The sequence below is a fragment of the Micromys minutus genome (assembly GCF_963924665.1).
Source record: "Micromys minutus genome assembly, chromosome: 1".
In the NCBI taxonomy this organism is placed as follows: domain Eukaryota; kingdom Metazoa; phylum Chordata; class Mammalia; order Rodentia; family Muridae; genus Micromys; species Micromys minutus.
Genome location: NC_137969.1, coordinates 141,813,487 through 141,823,269, shown reverse-complemented (window position 1 = coordinate 141,823,269; position 9,783 = coordinate 141,813,487). Strand labels below are relative to the sequence as shown.

At 40.0% G+C, this 9,783-nt stretch overlaps 1 pseudogene across 1 annotated transcript; it reads right to left on the bottom strand.

Annotated features, from left to right (window-relative positions):
• Positions 1–8,195: 8,195 nt before the first annotated feature.
• LOC308416231 (saccharopine dehydrogenase-like oxidoreductase) lies at positions 8,196–9,613 on the bottom strand (annotated as a pseudogene). Its single transcript has 2 exons — positions 8,792–9,613; positions 8,196–8,614 (listed from the first exon to the last, which is right to left on the bottom strand). The product of its transcript is annotated as a saccharopine dehydrogenase-like oxidoreductase (transcript).
• Positions 9,614–9,783: the final 170 nt, after the last annotated feature.

Here is a 9,783-nt window from a genome sequence, read left to right as displayed (position 1 = left end):
ATGTGGAATTGGTAAAGTTCTTTTCCCAATATGTTGGTTGCTGTTTTGTCCTTTTGATAGTGTTTTTTGCTTTACAGAAACGTTACAATTTCATGAGGTCTCATTTGTCCATTCTTGATCTTAGAGGATATGCCATTGGTGTTCTGTTCAGGAAATTTTTTCTCTGTGCCATGTGTTCTAAGCTCTTCCCTACTTTCATTTTTGTGAGATTCAGTGTACTTTGTTTTATGTGGAGGTCTTTGATCCACTTGGACTTGAGCTTTGTACAAGGAGATAAGAAAGGATTGATTTGCATTCTTCTGCATGATGACTGCCAGTTGACCTAGCACAACTTGTTGAAGATGCCTTTGTCAAAGATCAAGTGACCATAGGTGTGTGAGTTCATTTCTGGGTCTTTGATTATATTCCATTGATCTACCTGCCTGTCTCTGTACTAATGCCGTACAGTTTTAATCACAATTGATCTGTAATACAGTTTGAGGTCAGGGATGGTGATTCCCCCCTGAAGGTTCTTATTGTAGAGAATAGTTTTTGCTATCCTGTTTTTTTTTTTTTTTTTATTGCAAATGAATTTGTGACCCAACCCGTAGGACCGTCAAGGGGAACCGGGGATCACCTAGGAGAGAATGGGAGAGCAAGAGGCGGGAAGAAGGCCAGCAAGTCAAGTGGTCTGATCAAGCTGACAAATTTTAATTTTTTGACATGCTAGTTTTATACAGGTAGAAGAAGGAAATAAGGCATGGGGAAGTAAGGTATGGAGCTAAGGGAACTTTCTGGTTAAAGGATTTCTCACAATACCCTTTGTGAAGAATTTCTTGAGGAGGGGAACAACCTAGGCACAAGGGAGAATGTTCTGCCAATCAGGATCCGTTGTCTGGGTGACCATTCTACTTGGCCAGCTACCTGATCAAAGTGAGACCCACTTATTTTCTGGGAAAAGGCCTTTACTGTGGAAAAAAGAAACCTAGGCTGAAATCTATGTAAAATGGCATTACTCAGGCTAAGGAAGTTTCTTAACTTTGCCAGCTCATGGCAAATTTGTAAATTGCTCTTTCTAACTCTATGAAGAAATGAGTTGGAATTTGATTGGAGATTGCATTGCACCTGCATATTGCTTTAGGCAAGATGGCCAAGTTTATACTATGCTGATATTCCTAATCCGTGAGCATGGGAGTTCTTTCCACATTCTCAGATATTCTTCAATTTCCTTCTTGAGAGACTTAAAGTTCTTGTCATACAGATCTTTCACTTGCTTGGTTAGGGTCACACCAAGGTATTTATATTCTTTTGCCTATTGTGAAGAGTATCTTTTCCCTAATTTCTTTCTCAGCCTGTTTATTGTTTGAGTAGAGGAAGGCTACTGATTTTTTGTAGTTAATTTTATATTTAGCCACTTTATTGAAGTTGGTTTTCAGCTGTAAAAGTTCCCTGGTGGAATTTTTGGGGTCATTTAAGTACACTATCATGTCATCGGCAAATAGTGATACATTGACTTCTTCCTTTCTAGTTTCCATCTCTTTGACCTCTTTTTGCTGTCTGATTGCTCTGGACAGTACTTTCAGTACCATTTTGAATAGGCAGGGAGAGAGTAGGGAGCCTTGTTTAGTCCCTGATTTTAGTGGGATTGCTTCAATTTTTTCAGCATTTACTTTGATGTTGGCTACTGGTTTGCTGTATATTGCTTTTACTGTTTTTAAATATGAACCTTGAATTCCTGATCTTTCCAATATTTATTTTCATTTTTATTGGATATTCTCTGTATTTACATTTCAAATGTTATGCCTTTCTCCCCCCCCCCGACTCTCCTTTCTCCTCCCCCTCAACATGCTTCCGTGAAGGTGCTCCCTCTCCTAATCACCCTCTCCACCTCAGTGCCTTGGCTGGTTGATGTTGTTCTTCCCATTGAGTTTGCAAACCTTTCAGCTCTTTCAGTTCTTTCTCTAGCTCTTTTTTGGGGAGGTCCCCATGTTCAGTCTGATGTTTAGCTGCAAGCATCCTTATCTATATCTATATTAGTCTGGGGGAGCCTCTGAGGAGACATTAATATCTGGTTCCTGCCAGTAAACACTTCTTGGCATTAGCAATAGTGCTTGGGTTTGGTGGCTGATATGGGGCAGTTCTCCAGGTGAGGCAGTCTCTGTAGATATTTTCTTCAATCCTTCCTCCTCTATTTGACATTGTGTTTCCTCCCCTGTTTTGTTCTCTCTTCTAAGAAGGACTGAGGCATCCACATTCTGCTCTTCCTTCTTGTTGAGCTTCATAAGTTCTGTGGATAGTTTCTTGGGTATTTCGAGCTTTTTTTTTTTTAATAGCGGAGTAGTACTCCATTGTGTATATGTACCACAATTTCTGTATCCATTCCTCTGTTGGAGGACATCTGGGTTCTTTTCAACTTCTGGCTATTATAAATGAGGATGCTATGAATGTTATTGATCATGTGTCCTTGTTATATGTTGTAGCTTCTTTTGGGTACATGCTTAGGACTAGTATATCTGGATCTTCAGGTAGTACTATGTCTAATTTCCTGAGGAACCACAAGACTGATTTACAGAGTGGTTATACTAGCTTACATTCCCACCATCAATGGAAGAGTGTTTCTGTTTTTCCACATCCTTGCCAGCATCTGCTATCACCTGAGTTTTTGATCTTAGCCATTATGACTGGTGTGACTATCTTAAGTTTGGTTTCTCCCTGGCATTTCCCTACACTGGGGCATTGAGCCTTCAAAGGACCGATGGCTTCTGAGAGGAAACTGTCATAACCAGGACTGAAGAAAACCCACATGTTAAGCATGGACAGGCTGATGCTGAAGGACGGGAAAAAATTACTCTTCATAACATTTTTCTCCTGAAACTAAATTCTGGTATAAACTATCCCACAATGCATATATTACAAAGCTAAAATATATTACATAAAGACAGTGTCTTTTATACAGTTCAGAAGAGAATGGAAGGTTTTGTAGAATGCATGTTTCAATCCACAATGCTGGAACAGCAGGTGGCCAAAGCTGTAGCTAGACGTTTGCACTGGACCAAGTTACACAGAATCAAGAAGCAAATTACACGCTGCGCTGAAAGATGAGAGGTGAGCAGAGACTAGGAAAAAGCCCAGCCAACAGCCTGCGGCTGGGGTAAATAATGGCAGACTGGAGAAAGCTCCGAGTACTGAGAGATGAAAATGGCCTCACCTGTGAGGATGCCGTGTCTAGACAAATTATAGCTTTTTGGAGGGCAAAAATGAGGAAGCAAGGAAGTCTTGCAAAGAACTGCGTCTTATTTTGTGAGCATGTATTTAAATAATTCCCTGTGTTCTGAGGGATAGAAGTGAGTCAGACTATTCCAGAAAGCATCTTTTACCTTGGAACTACATGTTAACAATGCACACTGGTCCGATTGTGATACCTGAGAACCTCAGCGATTATATTTTTTGAAAGTCAGCAGGAAGTTGCAGAGTTGTGAGACAAAGATCCATAAAGAGAAATTTCATGTTAGGTGTGCAAATTGCAGGATTAAAAAGGTAGAAAATGTGAGATAAAACCCAGGCAATTACAAATAACTACAAATTACAAGTTTCACATGTTACAAATGTAAGCCAATGGGATTATTTATAATATGATGAGGATACTGCATTTTTAACCACTTTATTTTAAAAAACAAAGATAAATGTACAGATTTTAAGCCTTTTTGCATAAAAGTATACAAGTACATTTTTGTCAGTGCTTGGCTTTTTTTTTTTTAAAGGTCTGATAGTGTGACTTAAGATCTTACTCGTTACAATGAGCATAAAGTACATGTAAAACAGGATGTAACCTGGAATTAGTCAAAGTTTTCTTGGTGTATTAAGATTAAGCATAATGATTTTTTCTTTTTTTTTCTTGAACTTCATATAGTCTGTGAGTTGTTTTTGGGGTATTCAGAGCTTTATGGGGTTAGTATCCAATCATCAGTGACTGCATATTATGTCTGTTCTTTTGTGACTGGGTTATCTCACTCAGGATGATATTATCTAGATGCATCTACTTTCTTATGAAAGTAAAGTCATTATTTCTGGCTGAGTAGTACTCCATTGTGTAAATGTACCAAAATTTTTGTATCCATGCATCTGCTGAAGGACATCTGGGTTCTTTCCAGCTTCTGGCTATTATAAATAGAGCTGCAATGAACATTGTAGTGCATGTGTCTTTGTTGTATGTTGGAGCTTCTCTGGGGTATATGCCCAGAAGTGGAATAACTGGGTCTTCAGGTAGTACTATGTCTAATTTTCTGAGGAATTGTCAGACTGATTTCCAGAGTGGTTGTACCAGTACAACCCCACCAACAGTGGAGAAGTGTTCCTCTTTCCCCACATCCTCACCAGCATCTTCTGTCATCTGAATTTTTGATCTTGGTCAATCTGACTGGTGTGAGGTGGAATCTCAGGGTTGTTTTGATTTGCATTTCCCTGATGGCTAAGGATGTTGAGCACTTCTTTAGGTGCTTCTCAGCCATTCGATATTCCTCAATTGAGAACTTTTTGTTTTGCTCTGTACTCCATTTTTTAATAGGGTTTTTTGGTTCTCTGGTATCTAGCTTCTTGAGTTCTTTGTACACCTTGGATATTAAGCCCCCATCAGATATGGGGTTAGTAAAGATCTTTTCCCACTCTGTTGGTTGCCATTTTGTTTTCTTGACAGTGTCCTTAGCCTTACAGAAACTTTGCAATCTCATTAAGTCCCATTTGTCAATCTTTGACCTTAGAGCACGAGCCATTGGTGTTCTGCTCAGGAAATTTTCTCCTGTGCCTATGAGTTCTAAGGTTTTTTTCCTACTTTCTCATCTAGTAGTTTCAGTGTACCTGGTTTAATGTGGAGATCTTTGATCGACTTGCACTTGAGCTTTGTACAAGGAGATAAGAAAGGGTCTATTTTCATTCTTCTGCATGCTGAGTGCCAGTTGGACCAACACCATTTGTTGAATAGGCTGTCCTTTTTTCATTGAATGTTTACAAGTCCTTTGTCAAAAAACAGGTGACCATATATGTGAGGACTCATTTCTGGATCTTCTATTCTATCCCATTGATCAATGTTCCTATCTCAATACCAATACCATGCAGTTTTTACCACAATTGCCTTGTAATATAGCTTGAGGTCAGGGATAGTGATTCCCACAGATGTTTCTTGTTGTTGAGGATGGATTTCACTATTCTAGATCTTTTATTATTCCAGATGAAATTGCACATTGCTCTTTCCAACTCAATGAAGAACTGGGTTGGAATTTTGATGGGGATTGCATTGAATCTGTAGATTGCTTTTGGTAAGGTGGCCATTTTTAAAATGTTGATCTTTCCAATCCATGAGTATGGGAGATCTTTCCATTTTCTGAGATCTTCCTCTATTTCTCTTTAGAGGTTTGAAGTTCTTGTCATACAGGTCCTTTACTTGCTTAGTTAGAGTCACACCAAGGTATTTCATATTTTTTGTGACTATATTGTGAAGGGAGGCTACTGCATTTTTATGGATGTCAAAGAACCCTAACAGTGTCTCTAATTTTGCTAAGAAAGTTTGCCTGAGTGCAGTGGGAGATGGAAGTGTCAGCTGCTCAGGGTGCTGGTGATTCTCCGTGCCCTGGCATCACAACAGTGAGCAGCTCCCAGGAGTCTGAGTGAAAACCGGTACGGTCTTCCCATGACCACAAGACAGGTGTTGTTCAAACCCAGCTGTCTTCATTGACTGTGCTTGAAGCATCATGGCAGTGAGCGTTCTCTTTAGGATTTCATTACCAGACCACATAATTGAGTCAAATAGGCCACTGTTCCTCAGGCAACGGAATGTACAAGCTGGGACTTGAGAATCTGCCAGGATTTCTGTCTAGGGAATTTGTGTAGTCTTCTAATGATATGAACCGTAATCATGTCTAAGATTAAAATACAAATTTACCTGATTTTTTCGGGGACTGTTGATCACATATATCAGTTTTTCTTCTTCAGTCTTAGGTCTTTACTGTAGTGGTTTATGGAAACTTGAACTTGAACTATTACAGTACTTTGCAGAAAGTTCTGTGGAAAAGTTCTTTCTGTTGTTCATGGGTACATAAGCTATTTTCAACATCCAGTATGGATACATACCAAGTGCCGTTTCTTGGCAGAGCTACTCCTTTTTCTTGCAGTATAGTGCTAAGAAATTTATTTTTCATGAAGAAAACTATAGGGCATATCAAGCAAAATGATGTCATTTTAATTCTTTTGCATGGACTGTCATAAACATGTACATGGTAAACATGTTTTGATTGGTGGAGGGACAGACTAATGTATAATTGTGTGGCTGCTGCGATGGATCTTTCCTGGCATCTTACTGGCCAAATTTTAGTTGCAGATATTTCTGGCCAGCAGGGGGCGGTCAAGGTCCATCTTTGGATCAAGAAGAACAAAATGCATGGCCAGGGTTAGAGAACCACAACTGTCAGGAAGGGGCTTGAACTTGGGGAAGGGCTTGCTTTATGTCTTTATATAAAGGATCGATTTCCATCATACTAATTTTATACCATGTGAGTAGTGTAGTAGAGGAAAATTCTGTTTTTATTGTTTGTGACCTAAAGAACTCAGGAATGTTTGAAGAAGGAAATAAAGATTACCCAGAACCAACTTAAACTCAAAGTTAGATACATCTAACTTTATTTTTAGATACATAATACGTGGAATGTAAACTTCTCAGAGAATTAAATTAAAATTGTTAAATTTTATCACGCATCTTTAGTAACCAGTATTTACTGGCAATAATAATTAAGTTGTTGAATTAATGATGCAAAATCAAAATGATATTAAATCCAATAGTTTTATGATTATTTAATATTAGCATTATATCATATTTTCTTGTTATATTTTTAATATCTACATTGTTCACTAATGATACATTCATCTTTAGTCAATAAAATTTTCATCATACATTTTGGTCCCAAGTAGTTGTTAGTTAAAGATTTTTATTTCACTGTTCTGGAATGAGACTTAGGATATAAAACACTTATTTATTTATTAGTTTATTAAGAATTAAAACTTTAGAGGAAAACGTTTTTGGCTCTTTATGAATTTCACATCATGCACTCCAACCCCACTCATCTCTTCATCCCTCCATATCTGCCCTCTGCACTTGCAAAACAAAGAAAACAAACAGCAAACACACAAACCCATGCTGCTGTGGAAGCTGCAGTGTGTGGTAGGAAGAGACACATTGAACCTTTTTGCCCAAACAGCTTTACTTGCAAATGTTCTTTGCTGTAAGTCACTGGTCTGGGTTGATGCCTCTGGCTTCTGCTACACTATCCATACTGGACCCTCACCAGGACTCCTCTTGGATATCCTGATGTTGCCCCGTGTCATGGAGACCCTGCAGCTTTGGTTCTGGAGGAGCAGCCACTTTCAGCACATGGGCAGGAAGGAAGCCTTGCTTTTATGGATATTCTTCGTAAGAAGCTCTTCTGTTGAAGGTTGCTGGCTGTGTTTGTCTATGTACAACAGATGTTTAGAAGGTGGATTGGCCCCCCAGATATCGGTATTTTTAAGTCTGCAGTGGGGCTGGGAAGCACTGCTCTGAGTTTCACAGCCACACTATTCCCTAAAGAAGTTGCCCAGACTCAGAACAGGATTTCATTACATACAATACAGCCGCTCTTAAGAACAGCCATCACTATTGCTACAAGTGGTCTGAGTGTTCACAGGGCAGTATCCCAGCTCACAGTACTCTCATCACCAGGCAGTGGGAAAAGTTCAGGAGCTCTCTCTCTCAACCAGGATTTAGGTTTTAACAAGGCCACATGGCCATGTGAACATATGTTAATGGCAAAGATGTACTTGCATATCTGATTTTTTTTCAATTAACAACTCTTTATTAGTCAACTGAGAAAAACAATCCAATATCAGTCCATGTAGTAGAGGATGAGGAAGCAGACTGAAAGAGGAAAAGTACAGTTTCACTTAGCAAAGGCTCACATGCTGTGCAGAGGAACTTATAGGAGGGTGAGAGTCCACAGCACCAGGGCAGGGAAGGCAGAAGCTAAGCATCACTAAGGAATGCTGTCAGCAGCACAAGTAGGGCCTCTTCACCATCCCACCTTCCGGTTCACGTGTCAATAAAACGTAAGGAGAATGTTAGTTTTTCTCTCACAAGCAATAAAAATATAAAACTGAGATATGAAGTTTAGGATAAGATAGTGTAATTTCCTGCTTTTAATGTACAGATATTTTATACTTGACAGTCTACATACAGTCAGATAGGCTCATAGAAGAATTTCATATATCAAATACAGACACTGTGCATTTTATGATTTGGCAAGTCTTCAAATGTTTAGACTTCAGAGCTGCTAATGACACTAAATTCAATGCCATGTTTGTTGAGTCTGTCAATCAGCTTTGTTCTGGAGAAAGCTGCTCCTGGTGTAAAGACTCCATCCCCTTTTGGAAGGTCAGAGGCATCAGTCAGAAAAGTCATGACAGCCAGAACCATGGCTATGGGAGTAGCCACGTAGCCAGCCTCTGGTCCCTTCACTTGAGTACAGATTCTGATATTTGGTTTGTTCTTTTCAACACTAACACTATGGCTGTATCCTTGACCAAAGAATGTCATTGTAAATGATGTCTCATCCATCTGTTTTTGTGTTGGACCTTGTTTTGAAAAATAACCAAAGGAAAAGAGCCATGGGAATTTTACAGGAAGTTGTCTTCCAATGCTAAACTTCACAAAGAATAAAAAGAAAAGTCCTGCAAACATCAGCTTAGTCACAGAGGTGATGCCTCCCACCGTTACTTAAGTGGCATACTGAACTGGTGAGTCCTCTACATTTTCATGTAACGCTGAGTCCTTTTCACAGCAGACATAACAGATCCCAAAAAAAGGGATGGGATATGAGTTCAGCTCTCTACAATAGCTAACTGGTCACTTTCTTTTCACCTTTGAACCAACAATTGGGACAGGTTTCAGAGATGATACACTCCGTAGTTTTCTTAAACTACCCTTATCGCCAAAACCATAAATTGCTGACTTCCAGGCTTCATCATGAACACATAACCCCTCAGGTCCCGAATTTATAGTCAGGAAGCTTTCTACATCAGTTAAAGTCAGGAAGCTTTCTACATCAGTTAAAGTACTGTTCATCTGCTATCTGGTGTACATAACTCCTAGATCTGCTGGGATGGAGTCGAAGCCACTGCTTCCAACGATATAAACACCCTTCTCTGCAGCTTTCATGATACTTCGCATGCATTAGTTCCAGAAACTGAGGTTCCCCACAGATGTCAATGCAACTTGTTCCATTTTCAATACATGCTTTTACTACAGGTTCTCCATAAAATCGATAAGGTCCTACACAGTTGAGGACAAGCGTTGCCTTTTTAGCCATTTCATCCAGTGAGGCTGGATTGTTGATATCACAGATTATTACTCCAACTTCCAATGATAGTGGTCTTCTTCCCAGCTTCAGGGCAGCCTTCTCCAGCACTTGCTGCAGCTTCTCCTTGGAGCAGCCCACCACGGCGCAGGGCAGGCGGGAGCTCTGCTCTGAGGCTCTCGGAGCACCTCCTCTGTCAAGAACTGGCCAGTGAAGCCAGAGGCGCCGAGCACCACCAGGTGGAAAGGCCTCTGCTCCATCGCCTGCGCTTCAGGCCGCGACCCCAGTGCCCGGCGCTGCAACCACCACTGTCCTGGCCGCCGTGGCGCGGCCAGAGTGCCCGCATATCTGATTTTTACTTGAGCTTCATTTCCCACTCATGACTATTGCTTGGTTCTAGTTCTTTTCAAATGTCCATTGATATCCTTTC